The 24,609-nt window shown below is 36.6% G+C and overlaps 1 long non-coding RNA gene and 1 pseudogene across 3 annotated transcripts; one reads left to right on the forward strand and one right to left on the reverse strand.

Moving 5' to 3' along the window:
• The first annotated feature begins 1,094 nt into the window (after positions 1-1,094).
• On the forward strand, positions 1,095-6,787 carry LOC137240352 (T-complex protein 1 subunit eta-like; annotated as a pseudogene).
• A 9,121-nt stretch (positions 6,788-15,908) lies between these two features.
• On the reverse strand, positions 15,909-23,283 carry LOC137240359 (uncharacterized). 3 transcript variants are annotated; one of them, XR_010949706.1, is made up of 10 exons: positions 22,804-23,283; positions 22,265-22,742; positions 21,974-22,200; positions 21,684-21,884; positions 21,310-21,626; positions 20,969-21,256; positions 20,731-20,909; positions 20,542-20,675; positions 17,566-17,945; positions 15,909-17,506 (listed from the first exon to the last, which is right to left on the reverse strand). It is a non-coding gene; the product is annotated as an uncharacterized lncRNA (long non-coding RNA). The 3 variants fall into 3 exon arrangements; XR_010949705.1 differs by having other exon boundaries at positions 21,684-21,913; XR_010949707.1 differs by lacking the exons at positions 21,974-22,200; positions 22,265-22,742 and having other exon boundaries at positions 21,684-21,913; positions 22,804-23,281.
• Positions 23,284-24,609: the final 1,326 nt, after the last annotated feature.

Below are 24,609 nucleotides of genomic sequence, written 5' to 3' on the forward strand. Positions count from 1 at the left end.
AACGTGTAGGTGATATTTAAACTTGGTTGATAGGCTATAATCAATGTGATTCACTCCAAGGGACTAGTTTTGGATAGGGCCGCCAACTTTAGGAAATGTCAAAGCGGAAGACTTGGGTGTTGAAGGATGAAGTGTGTAAATCAAAACTAACATTTCCAACGCTATTGTATAGTTTCGCAAATAAACAAAAGATGTTTGAATGTAAGCCCAAGTGATTTTTCAAAACCTTCTCATGCGTACATATATCCTCAACTTAAGTATGAGGTAAAAATCATTTCAAAGGAGTGTTTATGCCCCTAGAAACTAAAAGATTTCGCATCACTGATTTGGCTTATTCTTTCAGCTAATCGCAATATAAATTTTTTAAAAAATCGGCACCTTTTTTGGGTATTTGTTTTTTTTTAACAACAGCGAACTGAGCGATTACAAGCGATAAAAGCGACGAAAATTTGCAACCAAAATATTTTGATTCAGTTGAGCGAAATTTGCGAAACAATATGGATGTTTTTATAGAAAAGGTACGTGACAAGCCGTGTTTGTGGAATTTCCGTCATGCAGATTACTACAATCGCGATTGGATGCACTTGATATGTTTTTGCCTTATGTATACTTTTTAAATATTTTTTTTTGTAACAGATAGCTATTTTCTAATAATAAAACTTTACGAGTTAATGTACACATGTTGCTTTCTCTACACTGCCACAACGTGAATAAAAAGATGTTGAGTTATATTGTTGAGCATTCCATCGCTTGCGATTTCGCTCTACTATAAACACTCAATCGCCAGCGATAACGCTAGCGAAAATGTAACAAGCGATGGAGCGTTTCTCGACGCATCGCGCGATGCGATTACGCTCGATCATAAACTTAGCCTTAGTTTTTTATAACTGGCAGTGCTGCGCATCCGTTGATACCACTTTCGACCATATCCGACCAATTTTCGACATGAGCAATAAATGGCCTAAACAGTCTTAAACGAATAGAAAATATAGTAACGCACCGGACGCCGCCGCCGCCGTGCCGATATTTTTGACATTCGGCGGCGGCGTGCGAAAAACGACCAAAATCGGCGGCGGCGTTTATCTCTAGTTAGTATGACAGAATGAGATGGCCTAATTTAAATGTCAGATCCATTTATGCTTCCCTTTTCTTACATGCAATGTACCCTCAAATACGTCACAAAAATTTTCTGTGAATCCGCCATTTGTTGTTTTCAGAACCACAAGCGCAGCAACAGCAGAGTAATAAAAATTGATTTACAAATAATTTCGGATGTATGTAATAAAAACTAAATTTAAATTAAGTGTTGTGTGCGCTACGGTATTTGCATTTTATATTAATAAAACATTTATATCTACCACAAAGGAACCAAAATCAAGTAAGTTTTAATGCGATATGGGAAAAGCCATTCTCTAGGAAATCAAACATCGTTTTCCCATATCGCTACACATCCATTCATTCATTTTCATTACTGGTGCTACAAAATCTGCATCGTTCAATCTGTTATATTGTAGGATTTGCTTTAATATAATTTGAATTAATAAAAAACTATTATTTACAGGATATCGAAAATTTGTCCCCATTATCGCCAGAGGTAATTTCGCGTCAGGCAACAATCAATATTTGCAGGATTGGACCCGGTAAGTCCACTGTTGTGAAATCTAATTCCAGAGTTCAAACGAAAAGCCATTTTTTTATTCAATGCCACGACAGCAGCAGCAACAACCTATCTGCCAATGCCACAACAGTCGGGCTATCCACCACAACCTGGTCCACCTGGTTGCCCTCCACAACCTCAACATCCAGGCTATCCTCTACAACAACCAAGTGCACCAGGTGGTTACATGGGTCAAATGATGCCACCAACACAACCTGGACAGGCGCCAATGCCCAGTCAGCCACCCATGCCGGGTCAACCCCCAATACCCGGACGTCATGGTTATAATGTACGCTAATACAACTAATATATTTCAAATATTACTGATGATTATTTTTGTATTATTTTCTTTAGCAACCACCTGCACTTGGTACTGGTATATATTAACAGCCGCAACAGTAGCCCAACGCCATTTAGATCCCGATCAGATGCCTAATCCGATAAGCGTTATCGTTGAAAATCAAAATAGCGCTGGTGGTGCTTTTATTACTAATGAACAGGGTTTATTACCACCATTGGTGACCACAAAATATGTGATACAAGGCCAGGGTAACTCCTCGCCACGTTACGTTAGGTATTGATATTCGAAATTAATTCTTTGTTTGGCAATTACATTGATCTTTCTCGTTTGCAGCCCCTTTTTTATTGCATACCTGCAACAGCTGATTTATTAAAAACAACAGCTTTGTCCTTTACACTTACCATCTCACCAATGGCATGCACGGTTGAGGGTGAATATGAGCCACCCATTGTAAATTTTGGTGAAATGGGTCCAATTAGATGTAATCGTTGCAAGGATAATAGGCAATTTGTAGATGCTGGTCGTCGTTTCCAATGTCTAATGTGTAAACAACAGATGGTAAAAAAACTTTTTCACTTTTACTTGTGTTCATTGATCCATATTTTTTCTCAACAGTGCCAACTGAACATTTCCAACATTTGGGCCACACCGGACAGCGTGTCGATAAATATGAACGTCCTCAACTTGTATTGGGTACATGAGTTTTTGTGTACCGATAGCACACAGTATGGACAAACATATTGTTGATTCCAGTGGTAGGGCCACAATTTCAAATGATGGGGCAACCATTATGAAACTATTGGATATTGTGCATCCAGCCGTAAAACTCTAGTCGACATCGCCAAATCTCAAAATGCTGAGGTAAGTTTTTTGTTATATTGGAATGTGTAGAATAAAAATGTTTCTCTTATCAGGTCGGCGATGGCACCACTTCAGTAGTACTTTAAGCATGTGAAATCTTAAAATAAGTTAAGCCATATGTTGAGGAAGGCGTGCATGCACGTATCATCATTAAAGCTATACGCAAAGCATTACAATTATGCATGACCAAAATATGACATGGCTGAACATGTCGAAGCGCCAATCAAAGGAACAACAACGTCCTTTATTGGAAAAATGCGCTGCCACAGCAATGTCCTCCAAATTTATTCATCAACAAAAAGATTTCTTTTCTAAAATGGTTGTGGACGCTATACTTTTCTTTGGTGGATCCAACGTCATACAAAAAATATAAAATCACAATTTTAAATATAGAATTGGAATTCAAGGCTGAGCGTGACAATGCTGAAGTAATTGATAATGTTCAAGAATATCAGAAAATTGTTGATGCTGAATGGCGTATTCTGTACAATAAACTAGCCAAAGACGACGCCAATGTTGTGTTATCCAAACTACCAATTGGTGATGTTGGTACACGGTATTTTGCAGATCGTGAAATGTTCTGTTAGTGTACCAGAAGAAGATTTTGAAACGTACAATGAAAGCTTGTGGTGGTGCTGTTATGACTACAGCTAATAATATTAATTCAAGTGTCTTGGGTCAATGTTATTACTTTGAAGAACGTCAAGTTGGTGGTGAACATTTCAACATTTTCCAAGATTTGATAGTGGGTATGACATTAATTTTATTTTTATAGTTTATAACTATTTAAAGGTTGCGTTAATGCTAGAACATGTACATTGATTTTACGTGGCACTGCTGAACAATTTTTGGAAGAAACTGAGCTTCGTTACATGATGGTACAATGATTGTGCAGCGTACAATTAAACATGATTCTATTGTTGCTGGTAAGTCAAAATACAACTTGAAAAAATGTCTAATCTTAAAATGTTAAGTAATATTGTGAAAAGATTGTGTCTAACTACGGAAGAAAAACCTATAAAATTTGTGTCAGTGAAATGATAATTATTGCTTTTGGTTGTTATTTTTGATGCATCGTCTTCGAGTGCTTTCTGTTGTTGTTGTAGCAGTGCTTCGCCCCATCCAATAGGTCTGACCAATCACAAATTGTCATCAATGTCCTCCAACGGGAGTCCGAGGAAACTTGCTGTTTCAACAGGGGAGGACCATAAAGAGAGGGGTGTTAGAGGAGTTGATTCCACATTACAATTGGTTGGTGTCATGTGGGGCACATTGCAAGCAGGAACATTTTGTGTCGGGGTTGATTCTGGATAGGTAAGAGTTTAACCTGTTACAGTATCCAGATCGAAGTTGGACTAGAGTGACTCGCGTTTCCCTAGGGAGCGTGCGTTCCTGTACTGCAATTTTAGTGTATTGTTCTTTGAGTACTGAATTCACGGCGCAATTCCTGACATAGAGGTCCGACGCCTGTTTATGGAGTTCACCAAGGACCTGCTTATGTTTTTTGGCTTCATACGGCTGTGTTCTCAGGTGCCGTATTTCCTCATAGTGCTTACGGGGGTGACTCCTTAAGACCCTGGGCGGTGTTGGCTCATCAATCAGATGTCTGTTGGGATGCCCAGCTTCCTGAGTATTCAACAGAAACTGTTCAGTTAGCATTTCATTTCTTTCACTTATTGGGATTATTCTCGCCTCATTATGTAGATCGTGTTCTGGGGACATAAGGAGGCAACCCGTGGCGGTTCTGAGGACAGTATTTTGGCAGGCCTGTAGCTTCTTCCAGTGGGTAATCCTTATGCTTGGCAACCATATGGTGTAGGAAACAATAGTGAATCCTTCTGGTGGTGAAGATAGCTATTGATATGTACAATTTAAACAGAAGTAGCGATATGACACCGGTTTGAATGTGAGTTTTTTTTGAAGTTATTGCAAAAAGCGTTCAGGATTTTTAATATCTTACGAGGTACCTTTGTAAATGTTTCTGAGAATGAAGAATGAGACCTATTCAAACTCAATTTTCACCAGGACAATGCCGCTGAGACTTTGCTATACTTTGACATACAATACTTTACCCCTTTTTGGAACAACTATCATTTTTGATTTTATTAAATTTTAAAAAGGTTTCTTCCTCTACAGTTCAGCATATCTTTTGCCAACACAGGTTGGCGATGTGTTTGCGCAGGACCGTGTCTTCGCTACTTTATAATGAATGTCAATTCCCATCACTGGATATTGCGGCGCGCGATTTACCAACAAGACGATGCCTCGACACCTTTGAGTATTCTTGATCTGAAAATTAATATGCAACGAATTTGTACAACAAACGAACAACACACACTGAAATAATTTTGGTTAAAAATTATCTAAGAATCTAATAATTCTAAGTTTTTTCCTACGTTACTAATCTAAGCTTTTTATGCTCTAATTAAAATAATATTCAACAATCTCGTAAAGTTTGCCAAGAATTTTAAAGCAATTTAATTGCAACGAATTTGTCAATAATTTTTAATCAAAATTTATAAACTAGATGTATAACAAAAAAGTATTTTGAATATAAATATTTGTGAGGAACTTAACTGAAATAATTCTAAGTTTTTTCCTACGTTACTATTCTAAGCTTTTTATGCTCTAATTAAAATAATATTCAACAATCTCGTAAAATTTGCAAATACTTTTAAAGCAATTTAATTGCAACGAATTTGTCAATATTTTTTAACCAAAATTTATAAAAGAGATGTATAACAAAAAAATATTTTGAATATAAGTAATTGCTGATGAATTTAACTGACAGTACCAATACCATCAACTAAATGGTCCCTATAAATATTGTAATCACATAATTCAAAACAAAAAATGACTATGACTACCTACGTTTATTATTGCAAAATCACGAAGAAAGAAAATTGCATGAAGTACCCTCAATCTAAAATGATTCCACTGAATGCATATATCGCATTTTAAACTAAAAAATGTGAAAACTTAAAAAAAATTAAATCGATCGTTTAGCCTGGGTTTGTTAAGAATTTTGTTATTGTTGTATAAATCAACATTCAACACAAAGCTTCTCTGATTATGAGTTGCAATACTTTTTAGTTTAGGTTGCGATATGTAAAATTACATATTTTTGTACACAGTTTTAAAATGTAAAGGAAAAAAATTTATATTTGTCTATTAATGAAATTATTAAAAAGATATTGTTATACTAATGATATAGAGAAGCGCCAACACGAATGGAAGTGGTTTCAAACCTCTGGTAGGCAATTCACCACTTTAACTGTCAGAAAAAATGTTAAATTGTTCATTTTATGTAGAAATATTTTGAAAGTTGCAATTGAAGTTCTGAAAGCTCGGGAATTTCAATTGAAGTTCAAAACCTTACAATTGAAGTTCACAATTTTCAACAGAAGTTCAGTAAATTATAATTGAAGCTCAGGAATTTCAACTGCAGTTCAGCAAATTACAACTGAAGTTCAGAAAATTACAATTTAAGTTCAATTATAATTTTCTGAACTACAAACAGAAATTCTGAACTTCAATTTTAATTTTCTGAACTACAAATAGAAATTCTGAGCTTGAATTTAAATTTTCTGAACTTGAATTGAAATTTTTGAACTTCAATTGTAACTTTCGAACCTCAATTGCAGCTTTCTGAACTAAAATAAAAAAGGTATAGTATTAAAATTGGCGAATTACAAGTCAACTTACTCAAATTGTGAATTGCCTACTCGCGATTTGATGGTTTACTGCAACGAATAGTTCTGTTAGTTCTTCTCTTTTGTTTTCTATATCATTAATTAATTTATTTAAGTTTCCCTTAACTTTGTATGCATACAATCGCATACAATAAAATTTGTATTTATGGCTCACCAACAAGACTGAAAAACTATTCCTTCCTTAAGACTTATAGTTAATAATTTGCAACTATTATAAATAATCTAATATATTATAAAAATGTTGAATAAAAGAAATGTTAATAGATTTGAATTAAAGAAATGTTTTATTTATATAGCAGTATAATCCAAGTAAAAAACGGTCATAATACTAGTGAAGAGGCGGTCATATTAATGTAAAAATACTCGTAAGGTTACAGGTATATAACTTAAAATATGACTGCCATACCGTGAATGTAAGAACAGTACAGAACTATAGTTTGTTTACATTTCGATAACCTAATACCACATATGTGTGAGCAGTTTGGGCAATCACATAAATAGGTACGACGGAATGGACTGGTCACAAAAGGGCCCGACGCCCGGTACAAATGCTACTTAACGATTTACGTGTACACGACACATATATTAGTCATTTTACTGGTCAATTCACGGGTACATTTTTGCTGGGTACCCAGCAAAAATTTAGTGACCAAAGATGGCGACCAACAACAAAATATCCCACATTGTTCCACAATTGTTAGTATGGCAGAATGAGATGACCTAATTGAAATGCCCGATACATATATGCTTGCCTTTTCTTACATGCTATGTACCCTCAAATACGTCACACAAATTTTCTGCGAATCCGCCATTTATTATTTTCAGCTTGAAACGCAGCAGCAGAGTAATAAAAATTTATTTGCAAATAATTTCGGATATAATAAAAACTAAATTTAAATTAAATGTTGTGTGCGCTACGGTATTTGCATTTATATTTTCCACAAAGGAACCAAAATCAAGTGAGTTTTAATGGATGTAGGTTATTGCATTTTTGGTAGCATCTGCGTACAGTGAATAATTCAATTCGTGCATGCAATTTCTTTTGTGATTGTGGAAAAGATGTTGTGGAGAAAATGTTTCAATTTATGTTGTCTTTTAATGCATTTTTATTGAAAAGCCAAGAAAAATAGTCGCTCAGCATCAGGAGGGGTAATTGTTTTTGTATATAAATGAACATTGCGGAAAATGTGACTATCGCTGCTTTGATGAAGGTGGTCGTTGCGAATATTTTTCCCTATGGTAATAGTCTAGTTGAGGGTCGACTTCTAATACGCTACCAAAAATAACGTGAGAGGTGTCAGAAGACGCGTATTAATTTAGAGAACAATAATCCGGCGGAAAGTAAAAATTTTATCTCTGTCCGGAGATATTTGCAGTTGAAGTTGGTGATTTTCATGTTGTTGTTGTTGTGTTCGTGCCCACAAAAAAAATTGTGCATCACCGTGGCGGTAGCCACGCTTATACCACACACCCGGACTTGGCATGGCGTAGCACAGGGTTATTTTTTAGCTGCCGAAGGCCGCCAACGCAGAAAGGTGTTTTGCGCAAAAATACTATGGATTCCGACCTCCGTTACGGAGTCCCCCTGTGGGTTAGGGGTTAGAATATGCCCACGGTAAGTATACCGGTCGTAAAAGGCGACCATAATACCATGGGTACCCAATCCATGAGTAAGGTGTTTTACTCGAAAGGTAGCAGGGTGGACGCGGGTATCACCCTGTGGGACCCTAGGCAAGGTCTTTATAAAAACTGCTACCGCGGGAGCAGGAGAAGCCAGTGTGATCTAGTGCACTGCATCGAACGATGCTTTGTACTCAGGTCTCACCTCCTGTCCTGGGATGGCCCCCTTGTGGGAGCATCGCGGTGGCTGTGGTTTCAAATAGAGTTCACTTATGACACACGCTCTGAGTAGACTTGTTTTCCCTTGGGGACCTAAGACCCAAGGGAATTCGGTCTCATGCTTGCCACGGCAATCCCAATTTCATTGAGAAACTGACCCTGAGGGGCAGATGATAGGTTGGTCACATCCCTTAATTTGTGACAACCGGAGATGCCGGTTAAATAAGCTGCAAAAAGATGACGAAAGATGGTGAAGGAACGCATGTCTATCGTCAACCGAAAACAATCGATAATTGTACGAGTGGGCCGGTGCTCATCTCGTCTTTTGAGATGTTTGAGGCTGCTTTAGACTGCGTAAGCGAATAGGAGGCGTTCGCTGTGTGGATGGCCACATCCTATATGTGGCAAGATTTGACGTTGTCAAATCACTACAGTGTGGCGGACTGCAATGCAAGGATTTTGCTGGGGCAGGTACTCGGTCACTTACAGGTCTGTGAGCGGAAAAGGTTGGACACATCCCTTAATTGTGGTAGGAGTTTATTTGGAGGCATATCGGAGCATAATTGTTGCGTAATTGAGTGGAAATTGGAGCGAAATTAGTAGCAAAAATGGAAGCCAATAGTAGACAATATGACACACAATGTCTGTCAACGTAGTGTGGCCTCAAGCGATATCGAGGGGCATTGTTGAGGCGGGCACTCGGCACTCACAGGTCTGTGAGCGGAAAAGGTTGGTCACATCCCTTGATTTTAATTGTGATGGAGTTTTAAGACGGAGCATAATTTGATGCCAAGCTCACTCTGTTTGTCAACGTAGTGCGGCCCTTTAAGCAATATCCAAGCAAAACCAATGTATTTATACACCGTTGTAACACTGCAGGACAGAAAAGGTTGGTCACATTCCTCAATTGCGACAAAAACACAATATCTCAATCTGGTTAACTTATTAATCAGATATCGAGATATCAAAAACAATGAAAGAGGGATTCTGAGGCAAGCACGGAACTCGCGGTGGAGTTGCCGTGCAACCGGGTGCCATTACCCGAAAATGGAAGAGGAGGATGGATAGTCCTCCTCGGCCAAACCAAGGCTGGTTGACTTGAACACCCCAGCTCACCGATTGGTACCAACTTGTTGGGCCGAAGATCAACGGACATTGATCTGTGTTTTACACCGGAGGTAAGTCTTCACGACAGGGACTCCTGTAAGCACGCACTGTCTCCGTTACGGAGGTACCCGTGGGTCAATCAAGGTGGTGATTGCAATATTTCTAAGAATTCCAAAATAGGAATTAAGTTTAAAGGAACTTTACCACCAAAAAGTCCCATCGTGATTTCGTCGACCACATTTCACATGTTGATCCTATCGACGGGGTAGTTTTCATCGATCCCGAAAAAAGATCGCAAGGTGTTTGGACAAGTACTTGCCGCTTTCAGATATGGACGTGAGGATTTGGACGTGCTTGGTCTGACATTTCGTAAAGACTTGTATTTAGCGCATGAGCAAATATATCCGCCACAACAAACTGAACGTTTGAATTTCCTCCTTATTGTCCAGTTTCTGTGTCACTACAACCCGCGCCTGGCGATACGGGTAAATCTTGTGGCGTTAACTATGAGTTAAAAGCCTTTGTTGGTAAGTATAATTAACAGTAATCAATTTAATCAACATTGTAAAAAAAATAATGCACAAGTATATTAAAAAAAAATACTATTTGGAGCCTGAGAATCAGATTCACTTAGGTAAATCATAAAAGTGGTATTCGTGTAAAATTTTCAGTTGTTTCCATTGTTTCAAATATATAATTCGTTTAAATCATAGGGTAATACTTTACTTTAGCTCACAACTGCTAAAACTCGTGCAAAATTATTGGGAGGGGTGTCAAAAGACGTGCTTTTGGGCCCAGGATCACAAATCATGTGGTTGTTGTAATTTTGATGATTTTGTTGAACCCACAAGAAAAGCTGGGCAAGTGTTTTGCGCAGATATAGTTTTGGTCTCCAAACCGGAGTTGGACCCACCCAGGAAAGGTGCGCAAAATTACTTTGGATCCCACCCCCGGTTTCGGAACTGCCCAGGGCCATTTTTCGGTTTTGGAAATATCTTTTGACAGAAACTAATTATTTAATTTCCGCTTTCGGATTCGTGGTCCTGGGTTCATAACGCGTTTTTGACACCTCGCAATATTTTTGGACGAGTTTTAGCAGTTGTGAGCTAAAGTAAAGAATTACCATAGCTTCTCCAAACCCAATTGTCAACCTCAGCTATCCGTGGCGAGTCCTGTTTCATAAACAGCAGAGGCTCTGCGACCCCGAACTCCTCATGGATCTAGGGGGTGGGATGGCCTAGAAGGTCGCATGTGGCCATAACAAATCGTTCCCGAGATGGGCGGTCCTGGTACCGGAACGTACCGGATATGCATCCGGCAAAGGATCATCAACATCGATAACTTTCCCCAAGGCCTTCGGGGAGTGTTCTTATCGCTACAACAACAACAATACATCTATTTGAGATCGTTAATTTCTTTTGTCAAATATCTTTATTACTCTGCTTTTGTTGTTGTTGTTGTTGTTGTTGTTGCCTGCTAAATATTCATATTTATAACAGGATTGGCCTCGCGTAGGTGAGTTGCGGAAGCTTTGAATGGGTTGCCAACGCAATTTATAGCTTCTCCAACCTAATTGTCAACCTCACCTACCGTGGCAGAATTGGCAGAAGTCATGGCTCAACATAAAGTTATGCGTGACTCAAAAGTTCTGATTAAGAAAACGCACAAAATAGTATGCCGTATCAGCGGAGAAACGGAAAATGATACTCACACCGAGCTCTCTATCGTTATGCCACTAACATCGTTGGATTCAGTTTATGACATTGAGAAAAAGTTGGACTCAGATGATTATCAAGAATCAATGGTATTTTTGAATATTTTTAATTGTATTTCATAACTTAAATTGGTGGTTTTCATTTAGAAATCATATATCTTTATGGTGAAAGATGCATCATCAGACATTATTGGAGTAATGAGAAAACCTTTCTCTGACAACGTTCTTTTCAATTTTAACTGGGACGGAGTACATGGCAAACGATCTTTATCTAAACTGAAACTCTTGAACAGCGTACTTTTTGGTAGTGTATTTTAAATTGTTTTAAAATGTCATTATTTTCATTGTACATTCCTATTAATTTAGACGTTTTCAAACTGCAAGGCAGGATCGACTTCGAAGACAGCATGAGACGGTGTTTAACGCTGAGCCACAACCGGCATAAACAAAGGCGGTATCTGACCAATAAATCCAGCTCTGCAACCGCATAAACCTACATACAACAAACGAACAAGACACACTGAAATAATCTTGATTAAAAACTATACACCGTGGTGTGATGGTAGCGTGCTCCGCCTATCACACCGTATGCCCTGGGTTCAACTCCCGGGCAAAGCAACATCAAAATTTTAGAAATAAGATTTTTCAATTAGAAGAAAATTTTTCTAAGCGGGGTCGCCCCTCGGCAGTGTCTGGCAAGCGCTCCGATTGTATTTCTGCCATGAAAAGCTCTCAGTGAAAACTCCTCTGCCTTGCAGATGCCGTTCGGAGTCGGCATAAAACATGTAGGTCCCGTCCGGCCAATTTGTAGGGAAAAATCAAGAGGAGCACGACGCAAATTGGAAGAGAAGCTCGGCCTTAGATCTCTTCGGAGGTTATCGCGCCTTACATTTATTTTTTTTTATTTTTTTAAAAACTATATAAGAACCTAATAATTCTAAGTTTTTTCCTACGTTCCTATTCTAAGGTTTTTATGCCTAATTAAAATAATATTCAACAATCACACAAAGTTTGCAAAGAATTTTAAAGCAATTTAACTGCAACGAATTTGTTAATAATTTTTAACCAAAAATTTATAAACTAGATGTATAAGATATAAGTATTTTGAACATAAATATTTGTGATGAACTTAACTGAAATAATTCTTAGTTTTTCCCTACGTTACTAATCTAAGCTTTTTATGCTCTAATTAAAATAATATTCAACAATCGCACAAAGTTTGCAAATATTTTTAAAGCAATTTAAATGCAATGTATAACAAAAAAGTATTTTGAATATAAATATTTGTGATGAACTTACCTGGGGGCCTACTATGTATTGCGATGCGAAAGGCAGTGCGATGCGAAAATAAATTGCGATGCGAAAGGTAATTGGAACTCTGTAGCGCTATCGCATCGCTAACAATGTGGCTTTTTCTTTTTCGTTAATTTTTTGCTTGAGTATGCATCACTGACCAAACTCAAAGAAAGAGAACAAAAGAAACAAGGCGATTACAATTTCGGCAAACGATTAATTTTTGTTGAACAAATTAAAAAAAGGATTCTGTAGCATTATGGAACGATTTAAATGAAGAAAGGATTGATTTAAATGAAGAAATCCTCCCAGTTCAGAAATTGAACTGGAAGAAGTGAACGTGATAAATACAGAATACGTGGAAAATCATAGAATGGGAAATATTGCTAGTTGTATCAGAGAACAAATAAAAATGACATGATTTCAAATAGAAATGCTTCATAAAAAAGTGGTTTCGATTTAATTGTTATTTATTTATGTATTTTAAGTCCACTAGGATTACAAATTGTTGCTTTTGTGTTTGTTTTGTTTTTTTGAGTTGTCCTATATATTTTTAAATGAATATAAAGATATCAATTTATAAAATCATCAATTAATACTTACATATTTGAACAATGCGAACATTGTAAATTTTACCAAGTAGCGCAACTAACAGCTGATCGGTGAAAATTCGCACATTCACACGCACAGTTCTCGACTCAGTTTCAAAACAAAACTTTAGATTATTTAATTCAAATTTTAATGTGAGATAATCCTTACAAATTTATGTATACAGAATATATATGGCGTTTTTGTTGTTATTAAAACAATAGTTTTATTTATATTAAAGCTTTTATAATTTTTTTTTTAACTTTGAAAAATCTCCGAACACCATTCCTTCATTATATGACATTCGACTGCCTAGTCTACTGCCTTCCACTCTATTCGCAACATAACCTCTACTTAAGCTGCCAAACTATATAGTAAACAATGAATGCGAATGCCTATTACTTGTAGCAAGAAAAATGCGAAAATGAATGCTGTTTGACATTCGCTTTCGCTTTACAGAGTGCCGGCAATGCGAAAAGGGAGAAAAATTGCGAATGGGCAAAATGTGAATGCGAAAGTCAAAATATACATGCGAATGTCAAGATACAGAGTACCGATTTTGCGATTTCGCGTATTTTTTCTTTCGCATCGCAATACAGAGTAGGCCCCCTGAAATAATTCTAAGTTTTTTCCTACGTTACTAATCTAAGCTTTTTATGCTCTAATTAAAATAATATTCAACAATCGCACAGAGTTTGCAAAGATTTTTAAAGCAATCTAATTGCAACGAATTTGTCAATAATTTTTAACCAAAATTTATAAAATATATGTATAACAAAAAAATATTTTGAATATAAATAATTGCTGATGAATTTAACTGACAGTACCAATACCATCAACTAAATAGTCCTTATAAATATTGTAATCACATAATTCAAAACAAAAAATTACTATGAGTACCTACGTTTATTATTGCAAAATCACGAAGAAAGAAAATTGCATGAAGTACATTCAATCTAAAATTATTCCACTGAATGCATATATCGCATTTTAAACTAAAAAATGTGAAAACTTAAAAAAATTTCAGATCGGTATTTAAGTGTAAATCGATCCATGAAACCATCGTGAAATAATTTTTTTTTTGGTAGTTAACGTTATCGTTTAGCTTGGTTTTGTTACCAATTATGTTATTTTCGTGGTATAAATCAACATTCAACACAAAGTTACTCTGATTATGAGTTGAAATACTTTAAGGGTTAGGTTGCGATATGTTAAATTAGATATTTTTGTACACATTTCTAAAATGTAAAGGAAAAAAATGTATATGTGTGTATTAATTAAATTATTCAAAATATATTGTTATATTAATGATATAGAGAAGCGCCAACACGAATGCAAGTGGTTTCAAACCACTGGTAGGCAATTCACCACTTTGACTGTCAGAAAAAATTTGAAATTGTTTATTTTATGTAAAAAAAATTTGAAAGTTGCAATTGAAGTTCTGAAAGCTGGGAATTTCAATTGAAGTTCGAAAAATTACAATTGAAGTTCACAATTTTCAATAGAAGTTCAGTAAATTATAATTGAAGCTCAGGAATTTCAACTGCAGTTCAGCAAATTACAACTGAAGTTCAGAAAATTACAATTAAATTCAATTATAATTTTCTGAACTACAAACAGAAATTCTGAACTTCAATTTTAATTTTCTGAACTCAAATAGAAATTATGAGCTTGAATTTAAATTTTCTGAACTTGAATTGAAATTTTTGAACTTCAATTGTAACTTTCGAACCTCAATTGCAGCTTTCTGAACTAAAATAAAAAAGGTATAGCATTAAAATTGGCGAATTACAAGTCAACTTACCCAAATTGTAAATTGCCTACTCGCGATTTGATGGTTTACTGCAACCAATAGTTCTGTTAGTTCTCTCTTTTGTTTTCTATATCATTAATTAATTTATTTAAGTTTCCCTTAACTTTGTATGCATACAATCGCATACAATAATATTTGTATTTATGGCTCACCAACAAGACTGAAAAACTATTCCTTCCTTAAGACTTATAGTTAAAAATTTACAACTATTATAAATAATCTAATATATTATAAAAATATTGAATAAAAGAAATGTTAATAGATTTGAATTAAAGAAATGTTTTATTTATATAGCAGTATAATCCAAGTAAAAAGACGGTCATAATACTAGTCAAAAGGCGGTCATATAAACGTAAAAATACTGTAAAAATACTCGTCAAGTTACAGGTATATAACTTAAAATATGACTACCATAACGTGAATGTAAGAACAGTACAGCACTATAGTTTGTTTACATTTCGATAACCTAAAACCGTATATGTGTGAGCAGTATGGACAATCACATAAATAGGTACGACGGAATGGACTGGTCACGAAAGTTACCGCTGCCCTGTACAAATGCTACTTAACGATTTACGTGTTCCATCGACACAGCTTTTGGTAATTTTCCTAAGCAATTTACGGGCACATTTTTGCTGGGTAGTACCCTGCAAAAACGCTCCACGTCATTTTACTAGTCATTTTACGGTCATTGTGACTTTCTGCAGCGGTTATATTCATAGTCATTTTTGCATGGGTGGATTAGGTTTTGTGACCAAATTTTCCGTTTCGTTCCTATTAATGTGATAGTGCATTCCGCTCCCACCTATAGGATGTGAGCATAGTACTGTGCTGCTCACACACGTCACAATGCTCGTCAAATGGCGGTCATTTTTCCGTCATTTCACTCTACATTTTCGAGTCATTTGACAATCAATTGTACTGCGGTTTTACCATTTATATAACCGCCATATAACGTGAATTTTACCTGCAGATTTACTCTACCTGGAACAGCCATATGAATAAAATATGAACCAAAAAAATTGAATTTTCAATATTTATTATTTTCAATATTATTATATATGTACATGAAATTGGAACTTATATTAATCCAGTTCATATAAAACAGAAGAACTTTAATAATAAATAAACTCGCTTAATTGGTTTTTGTTTTCCAATTGAAATCTCTTCTAAGCGAGCAAAAAAATAATATTAAGCTTTAGAAAAAACTCCAATTATTTGAATGATCTACAACTTAAAGCTTAGTATAAATTCAGATCAAAAATATTCAAAGGTGTCGTGGAATCCGATTGCTCTCGTAATTGAAGAACTTAAAAATGTACGACTATTAATTGAGTCAGACTTATTATTATTCTAAATCTAATCATTCAAGCAATAATTCTGCAACCCTTAGCAGGAGTATTGATTGGTTTCAAATCTAATTCCGACAGCAATCGTATAACGACATCCCTTATTATATATGCACATGAAATTGTAACTTAAATTAATACAGTTCATATAAAGAAAAGTAGGTATTTTAATAACAAATAAACTCGCTTAATTGGTTTTCGTTTTCCAATTGAAATCTTTTCCAAGCGAACAGAAAATAATTTTAAGCTTTAGAAAAAACTGCAATTATTTGAATCAATTTAAATCTACAACTTAAAGCTAATTAGAAATTCAGATTAGATTTACTCTTTTTTTTCAGATCAAGAATATTCAAAGGTGTCGTGGAATCCGATTGCTGTCGTAATTGATGAACTTAAAAATGTGCGACTAGTAATTGAGTCAGACTTATTATTGTTCTAAATCTAATCATTCAAGCAATAATTCTGCAACCCATAGCAGGAGTATTGATTGGTTTCAAATCTAATTCCGACAGCAATCGTATCACATCTCTTATTATATATGTACGTGATATTGCAACTTAAATTAATACAATTGATATAAAGAAAAGTAAGTACTTTAATAATAACATAAACTCTCTTAATTGGTTTTTGTTTTCCAATTGAAATATTTTCTAAGCGAGCAGAAAATAATTTTAAGCTTTAGAAAAAACTCCAATTATTTGAATAATCTACAACTTAAAGCTTAGTAGAAATTCAGATTAGGTTTACTCTTTTTTCAGATCAATAATATTCAAAGGTGTCGTGGAATCCGATTGCTGTCATAATTGATGAACTTAAAAATGTACGACTAGTAATTAAGTCAGACTTATTATTGTTCTAAATCTAATTATTCAAACAATAATTCTACAACCCATAGCAGGAGTACTGATTGGTTTCAAATCTAATTCCGACAGCAATCGTATCACATCCCTTATTATATATGTACGTGATATTGCAACTTAAATTAATACTGTTGATATAAAGAAAAGTAAATACTTTAATAATAAATCAACTCTCTTAATTGATTTTTGTTTTCCAATTGAAATCATTTCCTGTGCATGCACATCGCTAACCTGTGTTGGCAAAAGATATGATTATACTGTCTTCGATAGATAGTCGGACGAGCCGCTACTCGGCGAAGTAGAGATGACCGTTGTGTCGGTGGCAGCTGTTACAACAGCAGTTTCTAACTTTACACCATCCGTACGGTGTGATGAAAGCTTCACTGATTTTTGCTGTTTGTAACGCTTTAGCTGTAATGCAAATATATAGATGGGTTAAAGTGGTTTTCGTATGTTATTCAACAACTCACCCTATACCAGCATCACAGCCTCCTCATCGATTTTGAATATGTGTACTGTTTCAGTATTCAGACCCAGTTCGTTTGGTGCAATATTTTCGATTTGATGAATATGTATACTATCCGTTAGGCAGACAATTAGGTGCAATCGATTCATTCATATACTGTGGGTATTTGAGCCGTAGACGCAATGGCAGATATTTTGATTCTTTTTGAAGTGTAACATTTGTAAACATGTATGGTGCTGTCACCATCACCACTAGAGAGCTATTGAAGAAACGCTCGACCAAGATAATATGTGAGATTTACACGCATAGATTTCTTCCACCTTTTCACAGTTATTGATGGAGAAAATGCGAAAGCCATATTTACCATTCCATACCGAAATAGAACTGTAGAGGAAGAAACATTTTATAAAATTTAATAAAATCAAAAAATGATAGTTGTGCTAAAATGGGGTAACGTATTGTATGTTAAAGTATAGCGAAGTCTCAGCGGCTTTGTCCTGGTGAAAATTGAGTTTGAATAGGTTTTATTCTTCATTCTTAGAAACACGTACGAAGGTACCTGGTAAGATATTAAAAATCCTCAACGCTTTTTTTGCTATAACTTAAAAAACTCATATTCAAACTTCTGCTTAACTTCTACATATCAATAGCTACCTTTACCACCAGGAGTCACTATTGCTTCTACGCCTATGCTATTGTTTCCTACATCGATGAGCTTTGTAATAAAATAAACAGCTATCTCCCCAATCTCTCCAGTTTTGTCGCCTCGCGAAACCTGATATTGTCACCAACCAAATCATCGGTGACCTTATTTAAAACATGACCGCGCCAAATGTCGACCATATGGCATTACCCTACCGACTGTCTTACACCCTAAAATTTTGGGTGTGACTTTCGATCAGGATCTACATCTTGGAGAGCATGCACTAGCAATTGTAACGAAAATCGTCGTTGGTGTGAGGTCTTAGCCGATCTCCAGATCTGTAGAAAAGGAGCTTATTAGCTTAATGCTTAAGATGATGCGGGAATAACCAAGTAAGCTCCTTCCAACCTTTGATTCGGGGATGGTATAATGGTATGAAGATGATAGCGTGCGACAACATCGCGAGCTTGCGATGGCTGGTGGAAGTGGTTCCAAACCTCCAAAGGCAGGGCACGAACGCTCGTTTTGAGATGGTGGATAAAGCGCAAATTCCCAAGGTAACAAAAGTTAAGGTATGGATACCATGCGTGATGAAGTCGGAGGATACACTGCGACTTTTGCAGAATCAGAATCCGAACATACCGACACAGGATGCGAAGGTCCTTACTGTATCTCGGCCTACGGACGATGGTTAGTTATACATCTTCCAAATAAACAAGCAGGCGGAGGATATATTGTACGCGCAGCTTGGAAAAATGTCCTTAGGTACACGCAAAATGAATATGCGACTCAGGAAAAGAAGTCGCGGGTATTAAAGTCCTAACACGGTGGACGTCGAAAAGGACCTCAAAAGCCTAAGTGAAAAAAGACAGGTGGAGGTAGCCCACGTCACCCCGAATGTGTTAGAAGGGGACCAACAGCCAGATGGTGCTGTGAGTCGCACAGAGGAACACCCGGCACAACAGGTACAAGAGGCTGAAGGGGGCTTCGAACACTCTAAACCAAAAGGGCTAGAGGAGGACGACGACGTCACGATGAAGGTGCTGGAGGGGGACAAGCAGCCCATTGGTACTGCGAGTCATACAGATAAACCTCCAACACAGTAAAGTGGCGTCGAGCGAACTCCTCCTCCTAACGCGCTGATCCAGGAGGCGTGGTTTCCATCGGGAGGAAAGGGTTCTGGACTTAGCGCGCGCGGATTTGGCGTTTACTATGCGCAAACGGAAGGACGGGTGCGAGCTGTAGTAATGGTAAGGAAACAGCAGCATTCATATATGCTGCCTAATTACACTACTGAGGACCTCGTAGTGGTGGTGAAATCGCCGGGCTCAGATGGTACATGTCCGGCCATGCTACGAGTTTCAAGTAGGGCGGTCGTGGGATGGCTTAAAATAATATTCGATGGGTGCATAAACTGAATCATGTACCGCACTCTTGGAGAACTGCTCGTGTAGCTTTCCTACCAAAGGCGGGGAAGATCGGTCACGTGTATCCCAAAGATTATAGACCCATAATTTCTGCTCAAAACCTTTGAGAGGCTGATAGATGTGTACATAAAGTCCAACGTGGATGAAAAGCTGCTCTCCACAACACAACAGGCGTACACCAAAGGCAAGTCAGCAGACACCGCATTGCATAGGGTGGTAATAAGCATAGACAAAGCCCTGGAATATAAGGAATATGCTCTAGAAGTCTTCTTAAGCATTGCCGGGGCTTTCTAAATGGGCGATTATTATCTTAATTACGTTAAAGTACATCCAGCCTTACCCAGATGGATCGACTGCATGTTAAACTGCAGTAAGATTACATCGCAATGGGGATTGTTCGCGGCCACGAAATTAGTGGACAGGGGCACTCCGGGTGCTATCACCTCTGCTGTGGACGCTGGTCATTAGCCAACTGCTTAGGGGATTCTACGAGGGACCAGAAAAACTTACGGTTTACGCAAATGACGTTGCATATGGTCTTGTTTACAAAGAGGTACAAGGTCCCTAATTGGACCAGGCCTAAGTTAGGAGGGCGACCCTACGGGGAAACCTTGCACAAAATATCTAGGAATGATCCTAGACAGTAAGCTGTCATGGAAGCTCAACGTGGAGGAGAGGGTGAGGAAGGCTTAAACGGCACTTTATGCATGTAAAAGAATGCAAAAGAACCGGCATATACGATCAGAAGGAACTCGATGACGATGCCTCAAAATAACAACCAAAGGCAATAATTATCATTTCACTGACACAAATTTTATAGTTTTTTCTTCCGGAGTTGGACACAATCTTTTCATAATTTTACTTAACAATTTAAGATTAGAAATTTTTTTCAATTTGTATTTTGACTTACCAGTAACAACAGAATCATGTTTAATTGTACGCCGCACAATCATTATAGCATCATGTAACGAAGCTCAGTTTCTTTCAAAAATTGTTCGGCACCGCCACGTAAAATCAATGTATATGTTCTAGCATTAACGCAACCTTTAAATAATTATAAACTATAAAAATGAAGTTAATGTCAAACCCACTATCAAACCTTGGAAAATGTTGAAATGTTCACCACCAACTTGACGTTCTTCAAAGTAATCACATTGACCCAAAACACTTGAATTAATATCATTAGATGTAGTCATAACAGCTCCACCACAAGCTTTCATTGTACGTTTCAAATCTTCTTCTGGTACACTAACAGAACATTTCACGATCTGCAAAATACTGTGTACCAACATCACCAATTGGTAGTTTAGAAAACACAACATTGGCACCTTACTTACCTATTTTATTGTACAGGAGACGCCATTCAGCATTAACAATTTTCTGATACTCTTGGACATTGGAGGACATTGCTGTGGCAGAGCATTTTTCCAATAAAGCACTTTGTTGTTCCTTTGATTGGCGCTTCCACATGTACAGCCATGTCATATTTTGGTCATGCATAATTATAATGCTTTACGTATAGCTTTAATGATGATACGTGCATGCACGCCTTCCTCAACATATGGTTTAACTTGTTTTAAGATTTCACCTGCTTAAAGTACTACTGAAGTGGTGCCATCGCCGACCTGATAAGAGAAACATTTTTATTCTACACATTCTAATATAACAAAAAACTTACCTCAGCATTTTGAAATTTGGCGATGTCTACTAGAGTTTTACGGCTGGATTCACAATATCCAATAGTTTCATAATGGTTGCCCCATCATTTGAAATTGTGGCCTTACCACTGGAATCAACAATATGCTTGTCCATACTACGTGAACCCAATTGAATGCGAGGCATTGATGTGGTTATGAGTTGAGGTTTACCATGAGAGCTATCGGTACCCAAGCACTTTTTACACAAATACTCATGTACCCAATACAAGTTTAGGACGTTCATATTTATCGACACGCTGTCCGGTATGGCCCAAATGTTGGAAATATGCAGTTGGCACTGTTGAGAAAAAATATGGATCAATGAACACAAGTAAAAGTGAAAGTTTTTTTTTACCATCTCTTGTTACTTTACACATTAGACATTGGAAACGACGACCAGCATCTACAAGTTGCTATTGAGCCTTGCAACGATTAGATCTAATTGCACCCAATTCACCAAAATTTACAATGGGTGGCTCATATTCACCCTCAACCGTTCGTGCCATTGGTGAGGCGGTAAGTGTAATGGACAAAGCTGTTGTTTTTAATAAATCAGCTGTTGCATGTATGCAATACAAAGACGACCTGCAAAGAAGAAAGATCAATGTAATTGCCAAACAAAACATTAATTTCGATTATCGATACCTAACGTAACGTGGCGAGGAGTTACCCTGATCTTCTACCACATATTTTGTGGTCACCAATGGTGGTAATAAACCCTGTTCATTAGTAATAAAAGCACCACCAGCGCTATTTTGATTTTCAATGATAACGCTTATCGGATTTGGCATCTGATCGGGATCTAAACGGCGTTGGGCTTGATCATACTGTTGCGGCTGTTGATATTTACCAGTAACAGGTGCAGGTGGTTGCTAAATAAAATAACACAAAAACAATCATCAGCAAATTTGTAAATTATTAGTTGTATTAGCATACATTATAACCAGGACGTCCGGACGTGTCCGGGTATTGGGGGTTGACACGGCTTGGGTAGTTGACTGAGCATTGGCGTCTGTCCAGGTTGTGTTGGTGGCATCATAAAAGCCATCAATAACAAGTGCCAAGAATATATCCGCGGAATACCTGCCGACCAAAATGATTCAAGGGGTTGTGATTGCCAACCTCACCTACCCGTGGCGAATCCTGTACCTAACAATTTGGTGTGAACAATTGGTGCCAGTTAACCCTCTGAAATAATCGGCGCAATTGTACGCCATTGTGTTGGCATTAATTAGACAAAATGCAAAAACTTTTCTTCCTCCTCGCGTGACCATTCTGTCTTCTTTAAGCTAGGATCAAGCCATTCGTACCAGCGTGCCTTACATTGCTTGGCAGATTTGCGATACAGCAGTGATACAATACGTGACCACTGGTTTTTGCCATATTTCATTACAGCTACTTTGAGGATTTCATCCTGAAAGTTATCAATTTAGTTAATAAACGGCCAAGAGTAACCAGTCGCGTCAAATGCTTACCTCAGTGTTTCTCCACACACCACCTTTTATCATTATTCGCGGCATGGTGCTATATAATTGTGAATTCTTTCGATGAGCACAAAAATCAAATCAAAAATTTTTGTCGAAATAAACAGCAAAAATCATTGTATATTAAAGACTTTGGGAAAATTTTAGAATAGCACCCCGAGTTCGGGGTAAAACTTGGTATCAAATGAAAGAGGGAGTTCTCCCGATCACAAATATATATATTTTAAAGTGCGCAAACTTATAATTTAAAAGTTATTTGTTGTTAAAGTTTGCAAATTTAACAAATTTCTATAGAACTTTAAATTACAATTTACACATCTTTCAAAACCTTAATCCACATACATATCTATATAAATTGGCAACGATAAACTTAAATTGCATTTTAGTATATTTCACATTTCATTTTTGCATTGTTTTCACTTATTATAAATGTTTTTATTAAATCAATCGCGCTTTTGTAGCAACATGCACATATATATATATATACTAGTGTTGGGAACTATCGAATGAAAACTATCGAGTTATTCGATAGTTCACTAATTTTCATTCATTCGATAGTCATTTCAAATTCGTTCATTACTATTTTTTCGAATTACTAGTTTTAGGTATGAATGATTCGTTCACTACTATTTTTTCGAGTTACTAGTTTTAGGTATGAATGATTCGTTCACTACTATTTTTTCGAGTTACTAGTTTTAGTTATGAATGATTCGTTCACTACTATTTTTTCGAGTTACTAGTTTTAGTTATGATTGATTCGTTCATTACTATTTTTTCGAATTACTAGTTTTAGGTATGAATGATTCGTTCATTACTATTTTATCGAACTACTAGTTTTTGGTATGAATGATTCGCTCGTTACTATTTTATTTATTTATTTATTTATTTATTTATTTATTTAAAGTCGACGCAAACACAAAGCGGTCGACTAATTATTGTAATAGACAGATATATATGTAAAATACAGAGCCATTCTTAAAATTAAAAAATTCAAAAAAGGTACATAGAAAATTTGTATGTTATAAACATTTGACATCGCATTGTATAAGAAAAAATAAAATTAAAATATCAGGCTAAACATAAGAGTATAGCAGTATGTAAAGCAGCAAACGAACATTCAAAGCCAATGCAGTTATACAAATCATTGTACCGCGAGCACCAATGGCGCAGGGGACTGTTTCTAGCAAAATTTTGCCGGCATAGAGGTAAATGAAAAGGCACAAAATGCCTGGACGCCCTAGCAGGAACCGCAAAATTTAGTTGACTGATTAGGTCAGGGGAGTCAATCACACCAATGATGAGCTTGTGAATGAACATAACGCCAAGTAATACTCTACGATTCTCTAGAGATGGCAAATTAATTAGAAGAAGTCTATTCCTGTATGGTGGAAGATGAGTACTTGATTCCCAGTTGAGACCTCGTAATGCAAAAATTAAAAACCGTCTCTGGACCGACTCAATCCGATCAACATGGATTTGATAGATCGGAGACCAGACACATGAACAGTACTCGAGAATAGGACGTACCAGCGAGGTATAAAGGATCTTTGTGGAATAAGCGAATCGTTCGTTCTATTTTAATTTTTGCTGTGCATATATCAGTGTTAAAAAGATATTAAAATAAATTTAGCATACGTCAACCTAATCGACAAACGTTTTAAGCGTGGTAATTATTAAATATTTTTAACTGAGGAAGTGATTTTAGCCATTTCATTTGTGTAGATATTCATAATGCGGCCTGGATTGAAGAGATCTTCCGTTTGGGAGTTTTTACCAAAAATGGCAAAGAAGTTAAAT

The sequence above is a fragment of the Eurosta solidaginis genome, chromosome 2 (genome assembly GCF_040869045.1).
Source record: "Eurosta solidaginis isolate ZX-2024a chromosome 2, ASM4086904v1, whole genome shotgun sequence".
In the NCBI taxonomy this organism is placed as follows: Eukaryota; Metazoa; Arthropoda; class Insecta; order Diptera; family Tephritidae; genus Eurosta; species Eurosta solidaginis.